Below are 18,475 nucleotides of genomic sequence, written 5' to 3'. Positions count from 1 at the left end.
AATCGTGGAAAGGAGCTGAAATAGTCCTGATCCATAAAAAGGGCGACAAGTCTATCCCAGGAAACTACCGCCCTATCAGTTTGATCGATTCGATCCAAAAGATAATAGCACGTATGATCTTGGGACGGGTCCAGGGATGGATTGAAACAGAGGGCATTCTATCTCCTATGCAGGCGGGCTTCAGATCAGGAATGAGCACCATAGATCAGGTGTTTAGATTCTGCCTGATCTATTGGAAGGGGGTTTGGTTTGGCTCGGCGGCGGTACCATCTTTGCTGCTTTCATTGATCTGAAGTCCGCCTTCGATCTGGTGCCAAGGGACAAACTGTGGGGTGTGCTGAAAAATTTGGGGTGCCCATTAGAACTGCTAGACCTCATTGTTAGACTCCACGATGACAACTACGCGAGGGTAAGGTGGGGCAGCCAGGGACAAGTGACGGAGACATTTCCTGTAACTCGAGGTGTCCGCCAGGGGTGTGTCCTGGCCCCAACACTCTTCCTCCTTTTTATTGACCAAGTTGTCAAATTCTTCATGGACACCCCCACTGATGCCCCAATGTTGGCTGGGATGAGATTTCCACTACTCATCTTCGCAGATGACACTTTAATCCTCTCAAAAACACGTAGCGGTCTCCAGCGGGCCTTGGAACGTTTTGAGGAGTACTGTGCCATTAACAACTTGGAGGTAAACGTGGGGAAAACGAAGTTCATGGTTTTTACAAAAAATCATCCAGTTCGGAGTTCTGTGAGGTTGAATGGAGTGAACCTAGAGCAGGTCGACACTATGACCTACTTGGGGGTTACCCTTGATAGCCGGTTAAGATGGAAGGACCAAATTAATATTCAACATCTTAAACTTGCAAGGCTAACCGGTTGCCTTATTAAAGAGCAAAAGGAATCAACTACAAAGCGGGTCCTACCGGCCCTCAAGATCTATGATGTTAAAATCTCTACGGCCATTTTATATGGCGCAGATCTTGGGGGCCATATGGACTTGCTTAATTTGTTTAAAATCCAATGCAGATTCCTTCGTAACTTAGTAGGCCTCCCACAGTCGACCCCTTTGATCCCCCTCTGCCTAGACCTTGGCTCCCCCCCCGATCAATGAGATGGCTAGATTTAGGCTGGTGGCCCTGTGGAGACGTATATGGACGTCCCCTGACCTATTTTTATTTGCAAGGGAACTGGCCGAAGTTAGGTCTATCACTGGATTGGGGAAAATCCCATGGCTCTCTGCTGTCAAAATCATCCTTACTGATATGGGCTTAGAACAGCTTTGGTTATCTCCCCAATCCAACGTTTTCCCATCCAAAGATGAGTTCAAATCCCTGTACTGGGCCACGACTCGTTCAAAAAGAGTTCTACTCTCCAATACAAATAATCTCACGGGAAGATTTCTTACATTCAAACTCGACCTATTGCGAGAACCCTATTGGGACATAATAACTAGACCACTAGACAAAAAGCTGTACCATCAGTTTAGAGTGGGTTCTTTACCTCTGAACCCTCTGTCAAACAAATGGTCTATAGGGTTATCTCCCAACTGTTCATGTTGTCCAGGTCATATTGAATCTGTAGGACATTTTCTTTTTGCTTGCCCTAGATATGATACACCACGGAAAAAATGGTTAAAACCCTTGTTCCAAAAACTACCATTTAAAACATCGATGGAAGCTATTTGGGCGCTTAGGACCAATACCTCCGAGCTTTTTGTTGTAAGTCTGGCAAAATACTTGGGTTGGGCTTGGCTCCTAAGGTTAAAAGAAAATACATGTCATCTTTCCCAGGCCGATCGAAATGGTTCGTAATCTGTTAAAATCTGTTTGATTATGTCCCAGTTAAATGATCTGTGCTTACAAATTAGCTTTTTCCATCTGCTTTACTTATAATTCGGCTAAGAAAGGACCAATTGATAATGAATATGAACTATAATGTCCTTTTTTAATAGATGTTTAATAGATTTTACTGTGTTAAAAATTATTCAGGTTCTCCATTGATTGATATTTAATTCTTTCTTATCCATTTGTTTTTTAAAAAGCCATTTTGTGTTTCTTTTCCTTTCCAGTGGTTGTTTCTGTTTTTCTTTTTTTTTCTCTTATTCTAATATGTCTTTTATGATTTGTGAAAAATCGAAATAAAGACTTAAAACCTGTGAAGACACGATAGAGAGTGTGAAGTCTATTCAAGCTGAGGCTACAGAGAAACAGTTGAACATGTGGAGAGAAAGTACGGGTAGAATGGATACAAATGGTTGTTGGGTTGAATTGTCAGAGCATCAGAGATGGTTGTTACCCGATGCATATGTGCCTGCAGTGGTTACAATGGCTCATGGAAGGGCTCATATCAGCGTGAAAGGGATTTGCAAGTTGTTGGCTCCAGTATGGCAAAATGCAGGAATTCCTAAGTGTGCAGAGAATGTGGTCAAGAATTGCATGGTGTGTCTGAAACACAATCCTGGTAGGGGAACCCCAACTCCAGCTGGTCATTTTGCACCTCCTACGTATCCGTTTGAGGTTATGCAGCTAGATTTCATCCACATGGAGAGGTGCAACAATTTAAAATACGTACTCGTTGTTGTTTGTGCCTTTTCAAGATGGGTGGAAGCCTATCCCCTAAAAGACAACACTGCCTTATCCACAGCCAAAGCCCTTGTGAAAGAGTTCTTCCCCAGATTCGGAATGCCTAGAATGGTCTGGAGTGACAATGGGAGTGAATTTGTGGGTCGTGTGATGAAGAGAGTATGTGAAGGGCTAGGCATTCAGCAAAAGTTCCACGCTGCAAATCACCCCCAATCAGCTGGATTAGTAGAATGCTACAACGGCACTTTAAAACTTAAACTGGCCAAAATCCAAGCGAGCTCTGGTCTTAAATGGCCTGACGCTCTCCCTTTAGCACTCCTATCCACCAGAATGACTGTGCATTCGCGAGTGGGACTTAGTCCTTATGAGATAGTTTTTGGCCGCCCGGCCAACATATGGGGAGTGCCAAGGCCCACAAAATTTAGTGAAATCGAATACCCTGATTTGCTTGATTATTTGCACAAATTGACGGCTAAATTGCGTGTTTTACACCAACAGGTCCATGACACCCTGCCTCCGGTCTCTGAAACTCCAGGTCATCAGATCGACCCTGGATCTTGGGTTCTCGTGAAGAATTTCCAGCGAACCAAGAACGACCAGCCAAGGTGGACCGGACCTCACCTCGTTCTTCTTTCCACAAGATCAGCTGTTCGAGTGGAGGGGAAGAAAAACTGGATCCACGGGATCCACTGCAAGCGGATCCCTCTGCCATACGACCGGTGGGTCCAGGTCGCCGACTCAGAGACTGAAACCGTGCCACGTTTTCTGCCTTTCAGTGATGCACGTATAAAAGGAACACTTACTGAAAAAGAGAGCGATAACATTTTGCAACCAGCTGTATCACCGTTAAATCCATTGGAGACTACAGAGCCTGAACTCCTTTTCCGAGATCATACCATACCTGGAAAGCAAAGATACAATTTGAAGCCGAGACCTATGGACAAATAAAATTATTTTTTTCTCCTCCAAGTACTATTTTTGAAAGCGCAGCTCTCCCATCTGAGAAACTTGCTTATTTTTGTTTTTTCGAACCTCCATCCAGGTTCCGCTGCTAGGGCCGCGATTGCCCAAAGTCTTTGGGGTGCAGCTGACGACGTTAGGTCGACAGTTCTGGTTGGTCCAAGGGAGTTGCCCTAGACTGACAGAAGCATTCCTTAGCAGAAACAACCTCCCATCGCGGGCAGCACTTTAGAGAGGATGGAGTTTTTCGAGATGGAGAGACCTGCCAAAACAATGAAATTTAAAGCCAGGATACGTAAAATAATGACAAAGAAAAGCTTTTCGATATTGTGCATTTTCATGTTATTCAGTGTGATGATATTTTTAATAAGTTATGTTTTATTCTCTTTTTGAGTAACATTTGCACCCACTACATCGCCTATACCTCCTCCTTCTACTGTTTCCCCACACTCTTTTCAACCCCTTCCTGAACACGAATCCGCTAGGAGATTAGAGTTTATTAATAACTCCTTTGTTCAGCTTTTGCACCAACACCAACTAGTAATGAACACAACTAACTGTTGGGTGTGTGGTCTTATGCCTCACACAACGGATAAAGGTATCCCTTATCTGGTCCTGCCTTTCAGCCACAATGGTTCTGTGTGGGCATACAGAACAATGTTCATCTATGCACATGAAGTCTACCCCCTACGTTCTGTGGAAGACAATCCTAAGAATAGTGCTCTAGTTAAGGGTATAGTAGATATGATAAAGGAAGACATTTCTTATGAGACTATCCCGAGAGATGAGACACTAGTATACATAGGATGAAACTTAACCGGATATGGAGCTACTCTGAGTGAGAAACAGCAAGCTAAGAGATCTTCCCCGATTTGGATTGTACCCCATCAGGGTCACCTGTGTCTGCAAGGTAAAGGCAAGAATCCCAGAGCTCAGCTAGGGAAAAGCATCTGCACTGAAACATATGTTTTTGCATCTCAGACTTCCCCTCCGTTCTTAGCAGCTAAGGGTACCTATTTCATCTGCCATGATAGAGCCTATACATGGTTGCCCCCTGACTTTTCGGGCACATGTTTTGTTTCGTTCCTGTTGCCTCCCACCTACACAGCGGCGGCAGATTACCACAAGACAAGGATAGTTAGAGGTGTCATCAGCGAAGAAGACACTGCAGGACAAGAATTTAGGGACTTCGTAAAGGGTTTTCTGCCGTTCTGGGGACCCATGGTTAACAGCAGGAACATAAGGCGATTGACAAGGGTGGTTGAGTCCACCGTAATTGAAACTGCTGGTGCCCTTAGTAACTTGACTGCTGAGCTCCAGTCGGATCGTCTTATGACCCTTCAGAACAGGGTCGCATTAGATGTCATACTTGCAGACCGAGGTGGGGTATGTAGATTGATCCAATCGAGTTGCTGTGTTTTCATTCCAGATAACGCTCCAACAGTGTACCAGGCCATCTCTAAACTGCATAAGATTTCCGAATCTATTCATGTGGATAAAGGAGATTGGTCTTTGATGGGATGGTTCTGGGAACTGATATCCGGCTGGAGATGGAAAATTCTGATGGTCATTGGGATGGTCTTAGCCATTCTTTTCCTGTTCTGTCTGTGCGTGCAGTGTGCTCCTGCAATATGTGGCCTCTATGCTACATCATGTGTAAGGAAACCTGTATCAAGAGACGAGCTAAGTACTAGAATGATGTTACAGCAACATCTCAATGACTTTAGGAATATAGACCTAGACTCAGATTAGCATGAGATTAGGTTAAATTGTCTATGTAAGGGCAAAAGGAGGGTTTGTAGTTCTGAAAATTCTGGACTCGTGAATAAAACTTCGTCGTAGCATGACGATTTTTATATCAAAAGACCGAAAATGGCTAGTACACTATGTACAAGCATTTTCGTCATATTCGAGTGACGATTTCACCTCGAAATCGTCATTTTCGTCTTGAACCCTTGGCTTCCATTTTGTGTACGGCAGCCATTTTGTGGATTGCCCTCACATAGGCTTATAATACAGCTAAATTCGATATCAAAGGACACGTACACTTTGATTGTCTTTTCTCTGACCTGGGCAAGCTGAAACCATTGCCTCAGGCCGAACCTGTTTGGTCAGTTCCTCTCCCAGTGGCCGAACGAGATAGCATCAAGGCACAACATGTCATAAACCCTTTTCATCGCACACACACCCTGCCTAATCTTGCTCCCACCTGTCCCTGTTCCTTTCTCTCACTTGCTTTATGATGAGGAGGTGCCCGTTTTTATTGGGGGTACACCGATATCTGATGAAAATGTTGGGCCTTGCCGGGTAATTTGTTGTGGGCTGGACAAACTGAAATGTGGGCTTGTCATCATGACTCTGCTTTTTCTTTGTAGTGAAAATATGTGAATAGTCTACTGTAAATGTAAGAATGTTTGCCTGGAGCTGAATATTTTGTATAAAAAGAGAAGCCTGGCTTTGTAAGATTGAGCAGTCTCCTGAGAATATACATCCCGTGTTGTTGTACTTCTAGGACCTGTTACTTGGTTGCAGCCAATAAAATCGATCCTTGACTTCACCTAGAAGACTCTGAGTTTCTGTGGTCTAAATCAGGAAAGTACTCGAGGTCTTTGGGTGTGTACCCTGACACCACTGGGTTACCGGTTCGGTACCGGTTCTGAAAAACCCAGTACCTCATTAGGTAGTTTTATATGGGGATATAGGAAGGCACGAAGAGCAATAGATCGTTTAAAACTTCCCTTTAGTCAAGGTGGTCTAGAGTTTCCAGACTTTAAAACATATTTCTGGGCAGCTTGTTTTATCTGTTTGTGCAGCCTTATTAATCCAGCCAACACTATCTTTAGCCATAAGTTTATTTTGGAGGCTGATGTTTTTATACAGACTTTATCATCCTAACTATTTTAAAAGGGTAACATTTAAGACCATAAGTGACAATGTATGTGTCTGGCGCTCAATTCTGCTAAGTAAGAATATTTCCTGTTATCACAGGGAGCTACCTCTCTGGCAGAATCCAGGATTACCTGAGATATTCCATGACTCAGTAGGTAGGAATTGGGCCAGAAACAGAGTTAACTGTATGGGAGATATGTACGACTATAATGGCTTTGTCTCATTTGAGAGTTTACAGAAAAAACATAATCTACCAGGGTCTATGCTCCTAAAGTATTATCAGATTCAAGACTTCTTTCTGAGAAATCTAAAATTGGAAAATACAAATGACTCAGAAATATGGGGTTTTCTCAATGCAACTGAATCAAAATCTCTGATAAGTAGAGCTTATAAATGGCTTAGCATTGGGAGACCCGACAATTGTGGGAGATTGCCGGAACGGTGGAGTGGAATATTGGGTGTTCCGGTAGCGGCTGGTATTATTCCACAGGCTTTTAGTGTTATAGACAAGGCAGTACATGCGACCAATTTAAGACTGCAACAACATCGTACAATTTGTCTTTTATATTACACTCCGGATAGATTTGTAAAATGGTCATTGGGTAACAATGCTAATAGTGAACGGACAAAATGTCCAGATAGTGATCTATATGCGGCAGACATTAAGCATATGTTTCTAAAATGACCAGAACTAACAATATTTTGGCATGTTCTACATCAAAAGTTAGGGATAGAACTACCTTTGTTGACTTCTGAGGTTATGATGGGATATAGCTCTAGGAATTTAAATTGTAATAGCTTGTTTTCAATTCTATTAGTTGTAGCAAGATTAGTTATAGCCAGGGTGTGGACATCACCGAAACCTCCAAACGTGATGGACAGGTGGCTGTTAGTAAAACAGATCTATTATATGGAATTATCATTGGATGTGTCGAGAGGGGCTTGTTCTATGATAAAATGTACTGCCATTTGGGGATGTATCTTGAGAATGAAATTGTAAATTGTTAACCTTCTCTTCCATTATTCTTTTCAATTTTTCCTTTCCTTTTTTTGGGGGGGGGGATTACACCAGATGACTGTTTTTTCCATATAACATGAATTGTATTGGTTCTTACTTGATGCCTTCTCTTGGGTAATGAAAAAATATTTTTTTTAAAAGAACATGGAACTATTGAATGTGTTGGTCTCATATAATGCAAGTCCCTCATGATGATCTAGAAGCTCTTATGAATGATGTAAAAAGAGCCTCAAAGAAGGGGGTACCTTTTAACATGCGAAGGTCCATTGAGACCATGTCAGTGGAAATACTGTTGGACACATGCCAGATGACATTAAAACTGCAATAAGCAGAAAGTCGCAAACATATAGGAATCATGCATAAACCCCGGGGGGAGTTCAGCAGTCTTACATGTGGTATACATGTCTTGGAAAGACATAACTTGTGCATCACAAATATCCGGTAAACAGACATAATATTGACTACAAAATATCGAATGGACATAATATCGAGTTCAAAATATAGGCTGGACAAAATATCGAATGGACAGAATATAGACATCAAAAATATCGTTTTGAAGGTAAGTAATGTAATATCGAATTTAAAAAAATAGATAGTCAAAATATCGAAGTACATAATATAGGTTAATTAAAATATCGAAAATTTAAAAATATCGAATTTTTTATAGTGTATTTTATGTGTTAAAAGTGTTTATTTATGTTACAATGTAGTTAAATTAATGAATTTATAGTTAATTAAATTTTGCGTACTTTAATTCTGTAGCGGGTTGTGGGTTTATAGGCGAATAGGGTGGGAAGTCATTTAATTATAATTAATTAAATATGTTAATTAATTTATTGGTATTTGTTTATAATTGTTAATTAGTTTTTAATTTGTAATTAATTAAATTTTAATTGCCAATTAATTTTATTTAATTGATTAATTGATAATTATGTTAATGTATTTGTTGGTATTTGGTTCTAATTAATTGTTAATTAATTTTTATTTAGTATTTTTTAAATTTTTAATTGTCAATTAATTTTATTTAATTGATTAATTGATAATTATGTTAATTTAACTAATTTAATTTTTGTAGCGGGTTGTGGGTTTCTAGGGGAATAGGGTGGGAAGTAATTTAATTATAACTAATTAAATATGTTAATTAATGTAGTGTTATTAATTTATAATTAATAGTTATATACTTGTTAATTGGTAATTAATTAACTTTTAATTGAGAATTAATTTTATTAAATTGATTAATTGATAATTATGTTATCTATTTTCCCTACTGTTGCACTCACTGGAGTGGGAATAGTAATTTTTACCCCTACGCTATCCAACCCTTTCCCTACTTTTGCAATCTCTGGAGTGGGAATAGTAATTTTTACCCCTACTCTATCCTACCCTTTCCCTACTGTTGCACTCTTTGGAGTGGGAATAGTATTTTTTATCCCTACGCTATCCAACGCTTTCCCTACTGTTGCATTCCCTGGAGTGGGAATAGTAATTTTAACATGTTTGCTATCGTACGGTAACAATATTGTATATTATTTAATTATATTATGTTGCTATATATATATGTTTTAACAAATACGATTGTAAACATTTTTTTTATAACTTTTATTAATTATTTAATTTTTATAAGGTAATTTAAGTATTTTAAGTATATTTCAGTAAATAAATTTTAATATTAATTTAATTTAACATTGTTTTTAATAAAGTCGATTTTTTTTAAACTACATTTATTTAAACGATATTTTTTACTCAATATTTTTGTACTTACCTGTTTGTAGATACAAACTCGATATTCTGTCTGTCGATATTTTTCCCAAATATCCAAATCATAAGTTCTTGTTGCCATGATACTGCAGTGTATAACTAAGGTATTGAAACTTGTTTGCCTACCCATATTCACCGTTGGTCTCAGGACAGGAGTCCCAAAACAGTTTCCATCCAAATCATCTTCACCACAGTAGGGCGGACCTGTAATGACAAGAAAGATGTATTGTTGACAGGACGTGATGGAATTACCTTCCAAATTTAGTTATACAGGTAAATCCTGACTTACTATTGGTACTTTGCTCCTTTTTAGTTTACATTGTTCCTATTTGCAAATCATATTTGATTTTTGTTTCTTCAGTGGGAACTAAGCATCACGTTTGATGTGTTTAGATTGGTCTCTGACACATTGAAATACATCTAGATATGTATGTAACTCGTCTTGAATTTGTCAGTGTTCCCATGTAGTTTTAAATTACTTAGGAACTATCTACATGACAGTACAGATACTGTCCTATTTGTAAGGTTGAATGCTTTTACACATGCTTTCAAAATACATGTAAAGACTTTCTGGGTGACCTCCAGTCCCCTGAGCCTTACATCTTGTGAGAGTCTCTGTCAATGTTATGCTCTCTGTGACTGTCACTATCCTTATGTTGCAAGTCAGTTTCTCAGCACTCATCGAGGAGTAATCCATCTCATACTGCTCTAATGTACAAAAAGGCAACAGGTCACTTTGAAGCCAAGAACGATTTTTGATCTGTCGGACATCTAGATTTCATAATGCCAACACACTTTTTTATGACGTTTTATCGCTTACTGTGTGCTGTGTTGTATTCTTTTTCCTGTTTATATTCAGACACTTTATTCTCAGTCTCACAGATGATACACAGCCGCCAAGAGCTTCTTTCGCAGCCGGATGATGGCAGTCACAACCTGGATGAAGGACAGCTGCCTCAAACTCAACTCAGAAAATACTGAAGTTCTCATCTTGAGCTCCACCCCCTCCGCCTTTACAATGCAACAGATCTATGATGCAAGAAATTAATAGAAAACTAGTATTCAGAGAGACTAATGACAAAACTGTCATGGTCATTTGTACATGAGCGGTATTCTAGTTAATGACTCCTGGTGTCTTGTGGTGCTCAGATCTCCCCCACACCCACGGACCACGCACAAACTCTCAGCATCATCCTGGATTCCTTGCTGTCAATGAACCGCCAAATCAAGGCCACTCATCCTCCTGCTTCCACGCCCTCTGCCTGCTTTATAAGATCTTCAAGCAGGTCCCCACGAGTCTAGGAAAATAGTCACCCATGCACACATTAGCAACAGACTCGACTACGGCAACGCACTCTATGTAGGCACCACCCAGCATCTCCTAAAGAAACTGCAGAACATTAAGAATGCCTCCACCAGACTCATCCTGAACATCCCATGCCAGAGCCACAAGACCGGCCACCTGAGAGACCTTCACTGGCTTCCTAGCAACAAAAGACCTACCTTCAAGCTCCTCATGCAATTCTATAAAGCCCTCCCCAACACCGGACCTGCATACCTCAACCACTGTCCTTCTACTCTACCACCAGGAATCTAGGCTCCACCCAACTGGCACTGGCCACCATCCCACTGATCCACTGGACCACAGCTGGAGGAAAATCCTTCTCATACCTCTCAGCAAAGACCTGGAACTCCTTGACTCCACACCTCAGGCAATCACCATTGCTTCTGTAATTCAGGAGGGACCTCAAGACCTGGCTCTTCAACTGAACCGCAGACTTACCCCCTCGCTTAGCGCCTTGAGACCCCAATGGGTGAGTAGTCGCACCTTACAAGAAACTTGACTGATTGATTGAGTTGTATGATGTCATCAGCTAATGCCTTCAATCTTAACCAAAAATACCTCAGCCAAGGAGTTAACAAGATATTACATTTTGATATCTGACCAGCCATTGCCTTTATAATATTTATTGGGTGCATGCCTGTCCTACATAACTAGCAGTTGCCACTACCGATAAACACCACTTTCAAAGCATTAATGGATTACATTACATCTTAAAATGTAGGAATCATGAGTATCCATAGGGCATTGGCTACCACATTTGTGAAGCATTTCTTTGCACTGCAGAGAGCTGGTAAATTCCAGATCAGACTAGTGAGTGTTATTACTTTGCATTGTTCATGCCCAGTTTTGCACAGTTTGTATGCATTATTTTGAATTTGGCTGAAGGCAAATCTATAATGTTTTGTGCAATGCTGAGTTGATTATGTTTACCCAAAAGCTGCTTGATGGTAAATATGAATTAATCTGTCAGAAGGGGGATGGGAGCACACTGCTTCACCTCCCAGCACAATTCGCCCTTTTGCATCCTGGTAAATGCAGTTCAATTTACATGCTTACTTGAAGTTTTGCAGAGTGTTTCACCAAAGTTGGTGCAGGTTAGTGCTGTTAATCTCTAGACACATGTGTTTCTGGATTTTTTCCGTCATCAGTAGAGATAAAGTTAAATTCATCTGGGGTTTGCTGAGAAAGCTGCCACATTCCTCTCAGGTTTCTGTACCTCTCCCTGGCGCTCAGGTGCATCTCCAAGAGCTTGTCATCTCCCTTGAGCCAGCAAGCTGACGAGCTTTGAGATGCACCTGTGTGCCTGTGAGTGGTACTGTGACCTGAGAGGAACTTGGCAGCACGTCCAGCAACCCCAGATGATATTTCTTTGCTCTCTAATACTGCTGCTCTCTACTGATCATGGGCTCAACCCAGAAACACGTGTATAGAGATATACAGCAATGTCTGCACAAACTTTGGTGAAAAACTCCACCTATTTTTGAAGTAAGTTTGAACTGTGTACTGCATTTATCAGGATGCACAGGGGTGAACTGTGCTGGGACTGTGAGGCAGTGTGCTCCCAACCACCATTATGTTTAAAAGGCTCCCTTGAGCCAGCAAGCTGACGAGCTTTGGAGATGCACCTGTGTGCCTGTGAGTGGTACTGTGACCTGAGAGGAACTTGGCAGTATTTCCAGCAACCCCAGATGATTTTTCTTTGCTTTTTAATACTGCTGCTCTCTACTGATGACGGGCTCAACCCAGAAACACGTGTCTAGATATATACAGCAATGTCTGCACCAACTTTGGTGAAAAACTCCAGCTATTTTTGAAGTAAGTTTCAACTGTGTACTGCCTTTATCAGGATGCAAAGGGGCAAACTGTGCTGGGACTGTGAGACAGTGTGCTCCCAACCCCCATTCTGTTTAAAAGGCTCCCTTGAGCCAGCAAGCTGATGAGCTTTGGAGATGCACCTGTGTGCCTGTGAGTGGTACTGTGACCTGAGAGGAACTTGGCAGCATTTCCAGCAATCCCAGATGATTTTTCTTTGCTCTCTAATACTGCTGCTCTCTACTGATGATGGCCTCAACCCAGAAACACGTGTCTAGAGATATACAGCAATGTCTACACCAACTTTGGTGAAAAACTCCAGCTATTGTTGAAGTAAGTTTGAACTGTTTACTACATTTACAGGATGCAAAGGGGCGAACTGTGCTGGGACTGTGAGGCAGTGTGCTCCCAACCCCCATTCTGTTTAAAAGGCTCCCTTGAGCCAGCAAGCTGGCGAGCTTTGGAGATACACCTGTGTGCCTGTGAGTGGTACTGTGACCTGAGAGGAACTTGGCAGCATTTCCAGCAACCCCAGATGATTTGTCTTTGCTCTCTAATACTGCTGCTCTCTACTGATGACGGGCTCAATCCAGAAACACGTGTCTAGAGATATACAGCAATGTCTGCACCAACTTTGGTGAAAAACTCCAGCTATTTTTGAAGTAAGTTTGAACTGTGTACTGCCTTTATCAGGATGCAAAGGGGCAAACTGTGCTGGGACTGTGAGACAGTGTGCTCCCAACCCCCATTCTGTTTAAAAGGCTCCCTTGAGCCAGCAAGCTGATGAGCTTTGGAGATGCACCTGTGTGCCTGTGAGTGGTACTGTGACCTGAGAGGAACTTGGCAGCATTTCCAGCAACCCCAGATGATTTTTCTTTGCTCTCTAATACTGCTGCTCTCTACTGATGACGGGCTCAACCCAGAAACACGTGTCTAGAGATATATAGCAATCTCTGCACCAACTTTGGTGAAAAACTCCAGCTATTTTCGAAGTAAGTTTGAACTGTGTACTGCATTTATCAAGGATGCCAAGGGGCGAACTGTGCTGGGACTGTGAGGCATTGTGCTCCCAATCCCCATTCTGTTTAAAAGGCTCCCTTGAGCCAGCAAGCTGACGAGCTTTGGAGATGCACTGGTGTGCCTGTGAGTGGTACTGTGACCTGAGAGGAATTTGGCAGCATTTCCAGCAACCCCAGATGATTTTTCTTTGCTCTCTAATGCTGCTGCTCTCTACTGATGACAGGCTCAACCAAGAAACATGTATCTAGAGATATACAGCAATGTCTGCACCAACTTTGGTGAAAACCCCCAGCCATTTTTGAAGTAAGTTTGAACTGTGTACTGCATTTATCAGGATGCACAGGGCGACCTGTGGTGGGACTGTGAGGCAGTGTGCTTCCAACCCCCATTATTAATTAATCTGTGCTGCCCATACTCAGGCACTATCTTTTAGTAGGACAGAGCCATATTGTTTTCTGTAAAACACATCTGCTGCAAAATATTTAGCCATACATATTGATATATATGGACTCAAATTCCCACAAAGTCTTGTAATTCACGTGTGGGGTCTTAGGTATATATTTAGCCAAAATTCATTACATATGCAAGAGTACCATGGGCTGTTCCAAAGTTTGTAGAAAAATTACTTTTGCAAATTTGCGTATATCCAAAAAACAAATCCTCAAAAACCATTCAAAAAGAGTGTTATCAAATCCATCAAACAGTGCAGCCAGGCCTAGCCCTTCAAAAAAGTGCACTTGCTATCCCAACATAAATCAAAGTGAATACCTTACCTCACTAACATAAAGAATAATGTTTAAGCCAACTAAAACGTATAGGGTGATTACAATGCCAGTTAGACTGACTGTCTGACCACTGTCTTCGTGAGCTCTTTCCATCCGCTGAGGCCGGAAGGCTTCCCCCTCTGCATTATGATGCAACCAATTCTACTGCAGTTGTCTCAGCTACGACAGAGCACATATCTCCGAATATGCGAATATGTTGCTGCAAATGTGAACAAAACTCACAGAAAACACATGACATGTACATACATGCATAATTTATGTGAGGATATGCTTTGTGCACTCCGTACACCATTGCTGGAGTGTGGCAGAATGTGCACAGTCCAATCAATGGGGTTACATATCACAGAAGGACTTGCCTGGATTCCGGCGCCCACAGGATTGTTGTCATCCAGCTTCAGCTTCCGAGTTGTGGGGGGGGGCCTGGAGGATAGGACCCATGGTGGAGCTGCTGTTGAGAAGTGGATTAGAGTGAGTATGCACCTGAAATCCATAATTTCCAACGACTCGAGGCAGCCTGTCAGACCACCATGGTAGGGTCGTCGGAAATTCACCATGTAATCTGAACGGTGGTCTGAGATCCTTGTACAGCTTTATGGATGCAGTTTGGCTCCAACAGCCATCTCAGCAGTTGGAGAAAAGCTGTCAGAGTTGGTGGCCTTTCAGCGGTCGGTAGGAGTGCACAGTGCATGCATTATAATCCGGCGGTTAGACCGACATCTTCCGAAGAGACCTTTGTTGGTCCTACCGCCTATGACAGGACCATAGAAGTCAGTCCGACCAGCATCATAATGAAGCCCCTTAGTGCAGAGAGTGTCCCCTCGCAAGTATTAGTCACAAATAATCTATCGTTCCGGCGCAACTGCGCTAGCATAAATGCTGCAGCTCTTTACGGGGTTCATCAGGTACCCATGATCTTAGAGTTAACAGCTCATGGGTAAAACCTCTTGACCTTTGTCCCATATGTGTTAAAATACAGGGTTCAGTTTTAGCTGGTGCAGTGAACCAACATTGGCGTGACTGCCCTATTTAAAGCAGACCAAACACGCCATTACTGTTAGTAATTTTAGGTCTTGCCTACAGACAACTTTGTTGTCTTTTTCAATGACTTATTGCCTCCTATGTATTAAAGTGGATATTGGGCAAGCGCCTTGTTTGAGTTGTTACATCTTCCTCATTTTCTCAATTTTCATTTATTGACTTTCCTTCTTATTCTTTCTCTGTCCTGACTTTGAGCATTTTGTCTTTAAAATATTCCAAGTGACTTATATCCTTTCACTGCTTATATTCAGGGAACTCCTTTTAGTTTTAGCACTCCACAGAAGTGCATGTTTTTCTGCTCACTTAACCTCTTTCCTGTGGGTTTCTTCCCTCTTCTCAGACTCTCCGAACTGTTTTCGTACATCGCTTCACAGACATCTATCCTTCCCACTTTGTAATTATTTAAACAGTCTCCTTGCCCCAAGTTGCTCCCTCACCCCTCTGTGATCATACAGATGTTTATTGGTGGTGTTTACCTCTTTTCCCTACCCCCAGATTCTTCTTTGCTCTCCCACCCCTCTCTAACCCATTTTATTTCTTTTCTTTAATAGCACTGCAAAAAGCTTTGGGTCTACTAAGGGAAACAAGCATTGGCAATTAGGTCATGCCTATGCAAGAGCTATTTACTTTGCAAATGTGTTTTAGCCATGTTATATTGCTGTGTAGCATGGCTAAACATTTGCAAAAAAGTGATTGGCCACATCATAGCACGTGTTCTGCTTATGTTGGTTGGGCAGCACAGACAGCAGGTGGGAGGGAAGAAGCAACACAGACAAGGGAAGGATGGGAGGGAAGAAACAACACAGACAGGGGGGAAGCAATACTGACAAGACGGGGTGGGAGGGAAGAAGCAACATGGACAAAGGGGGGTGAGAGGGGAGGAGCAACACAAAAAGAAGCAGCGGAAGCGAGAGAAAAGAAGTATTACGCACACAAAAGAAACTGTTGTATTAGGTGAATGCACAACAAGGCATAGTCAGTAAAACTAGACTGCACACAACAGGAGACGGTCACAGGTGGGATGTCCTCCAGGATTTAAACAGGAGATACCTCACTACCAACAGAGATAAGAACACCGCTTTACCGAGGACATGATATGTAAACACACTTTTAAAAGCTGTCAACAACAACATTACTGTTTGAGCCGTATTTGTTTATTTACATTTCTGCTGCAACTATCAACCCCCAGGGGCCATTATTCTTCTCCCATTCAGTCAAATACTTTTCTTTGTTTTTCTTTTTTGTTTGAGCTCCTCCAAGCTTAAAGAGTTTGCTTCTTCCCATTGCAACATTGAGATGAATGTATTAATAAATGCATTGACTCAAAATTGAGCATTTCCTGAATAACACTGAAAAACGCAAGCCACACCTAATAACAGAGATCTCAAGTGATCTCATGTCAGGTGTGGATTAGTATCCCCCTGACTGTTTCCTTGTGCATTCTGGTATGTGCAGTTGTGTATTTATCATCGGAAAATGAACATGTACAAACAGGCAGTTCTGCTCTTCCAGGCAAAAATGTTGTTAACAATTCCAGTAGAAAGTATTACTAATGCCTGGCAACTTGCGATCTTACAGTGCTAACTCACAAATGGTGCACACTTACTGATGATAGTAGCGGTGCATGTGTGTGTGAGCCACTCACTACAGCCAATAATTCCTGGCACAGGTAAATCTTTCCCACGACCTTGAACCATCTGCCTAGTGCAAGAATGACGATTCTCCAATTACTGTGCAGAGAGAATATTGATTTCATCAAAGACAACGGAGGCTAACATTATGCATATACTTTTATTTGCTGCCCAAACATGCTGCCCTTTAAAGAACATTGAATACATCACAAAATAGATGTTAAGGGGGAACATGGCGGCTGTGAGGTAGTCGCGGTCGGGAGCTCTCGTGATACTCCCGTGGGAAAAGCCCTGAACTGCTTTGCGGACTAAGCGGCTTCTTAGGAAATGTTTCTGAGTTTTACGTAGGAAGCCAGAAGCGCCCTGTTCATGGTAATCGGCATTAGTTAACTGAAGACGCCGATTCTTGAAACCCCCATTACCTGTGACGCCTGCCGAGTCCCGGGAGCCCTGGGAAGAGTCTGGGGAGAGGCGGTGGTGAGGCAATGCTGGAGCCGCTGTGCAGTGAGAGTCGGGTTCTCGCGAGGAGACAGCGGGGGCTCATCTTTTCCGGACTTCCAGGCAGCAATAAATCGTATTCAGGGGTAGAAATTAAAGAAAACTCTCTGCATATGAGGCCGGTAAGGAGGAGGGGGAGGGACTTGGTGAAATCGAAATTTGAAGAGGGGGAAAATAAGGAGAGAGATTGTGAATCGGTCATTAGCACTGTTACAGAGGAAAAGAAGAATAATCAGGTTTCCTCCTCAGCTGTAGTGCAAGCCACTAACAGGTATACCCTGAGGAATAGAGGGGTGTGGGGGAAGGAGGTATTGGAAAGTTTTACAGCAAATTCTAGCTCATCTATAACGTCAGTAGATTGTGCTGCTCAATTAAAAAAAGCACCTCTGGGAGACAAACAGATAACTGGGGTAAAAACACCAAAAGCTGGAAGGAAAATAGTTGAACCTAATAAAAAACTAAATAAGGCAAATAATACAATAAAGAAGGATCTGGAGAAAATAAAAGTTACTCCTTCACTTCGCTCTTTTTTTAAAGTGTAAGACCAGGCAGATTGCGGTCTTTACTTATACTTTCTAGCACAAAAAGCAGAATGGCCTCTGGTTCTAGCTCTAAAGAAATTCCTACAGGACAAATGGTGCTGAAAATAAATTTCATCCTCTATTCAGCATTGAGGAGAACAGTGCCCTCTCCCCTATTGATAATCCTGTGAGTGGTAGCTCTGTAACTATACCTACTCAGTCAGTAGCTACGGCTTCCCTCACATTGAATGAAAATCAAGCAATCTCAACGGAGCTTGCAAATACAATGTTGGTAATGTTGGCAGAAATAAGAGAGAGGATTTCTACATCGGAGCTTAATCAACAGAAAATGCAATGATATTGCGAAACAATGGAAGAGAAAGTTACCAGTCTTGTTGACAGGGTTGGGGAGATGGAGTTGAAACAAAAGGAGATCTTAATTAAAGTGGATGCGAACGAAGAAGAAATATTCACTTTGAAGAAGAATGAAAGAGAGTTAAGAGAGAAGCTGGAGATAATGGAAAACAATGCCAAAAGAAATAATATTAGGCTCTTAAATGTTCCAGAAGGAAAAGAAGGAGGTGATATTAAATTATTTGTGGCCTCTCTCTTAAAGGAATA

The sequence above is a fragment of the Lissotriton helveticus genome, chromosome 2_1 (assembly GCF_964261635.1).
Source record: "Lissotriton helveticus chromosome 2_1, aLisHel1.1, whole genome shotgun sequence".
In the NCBI taxonomy this organism is placed as follows: domain Eukaryota; kingdom Metazoa; phylum Chordata; class Amphibia; order Caudata; family Salamandridae; genus Lissotriton; species Lissotriton helveticus.
The sequence above is the reverse complement of the archived record's forward strand: the minus strand, read 5'-3'. Positions refer to the sequence as shown.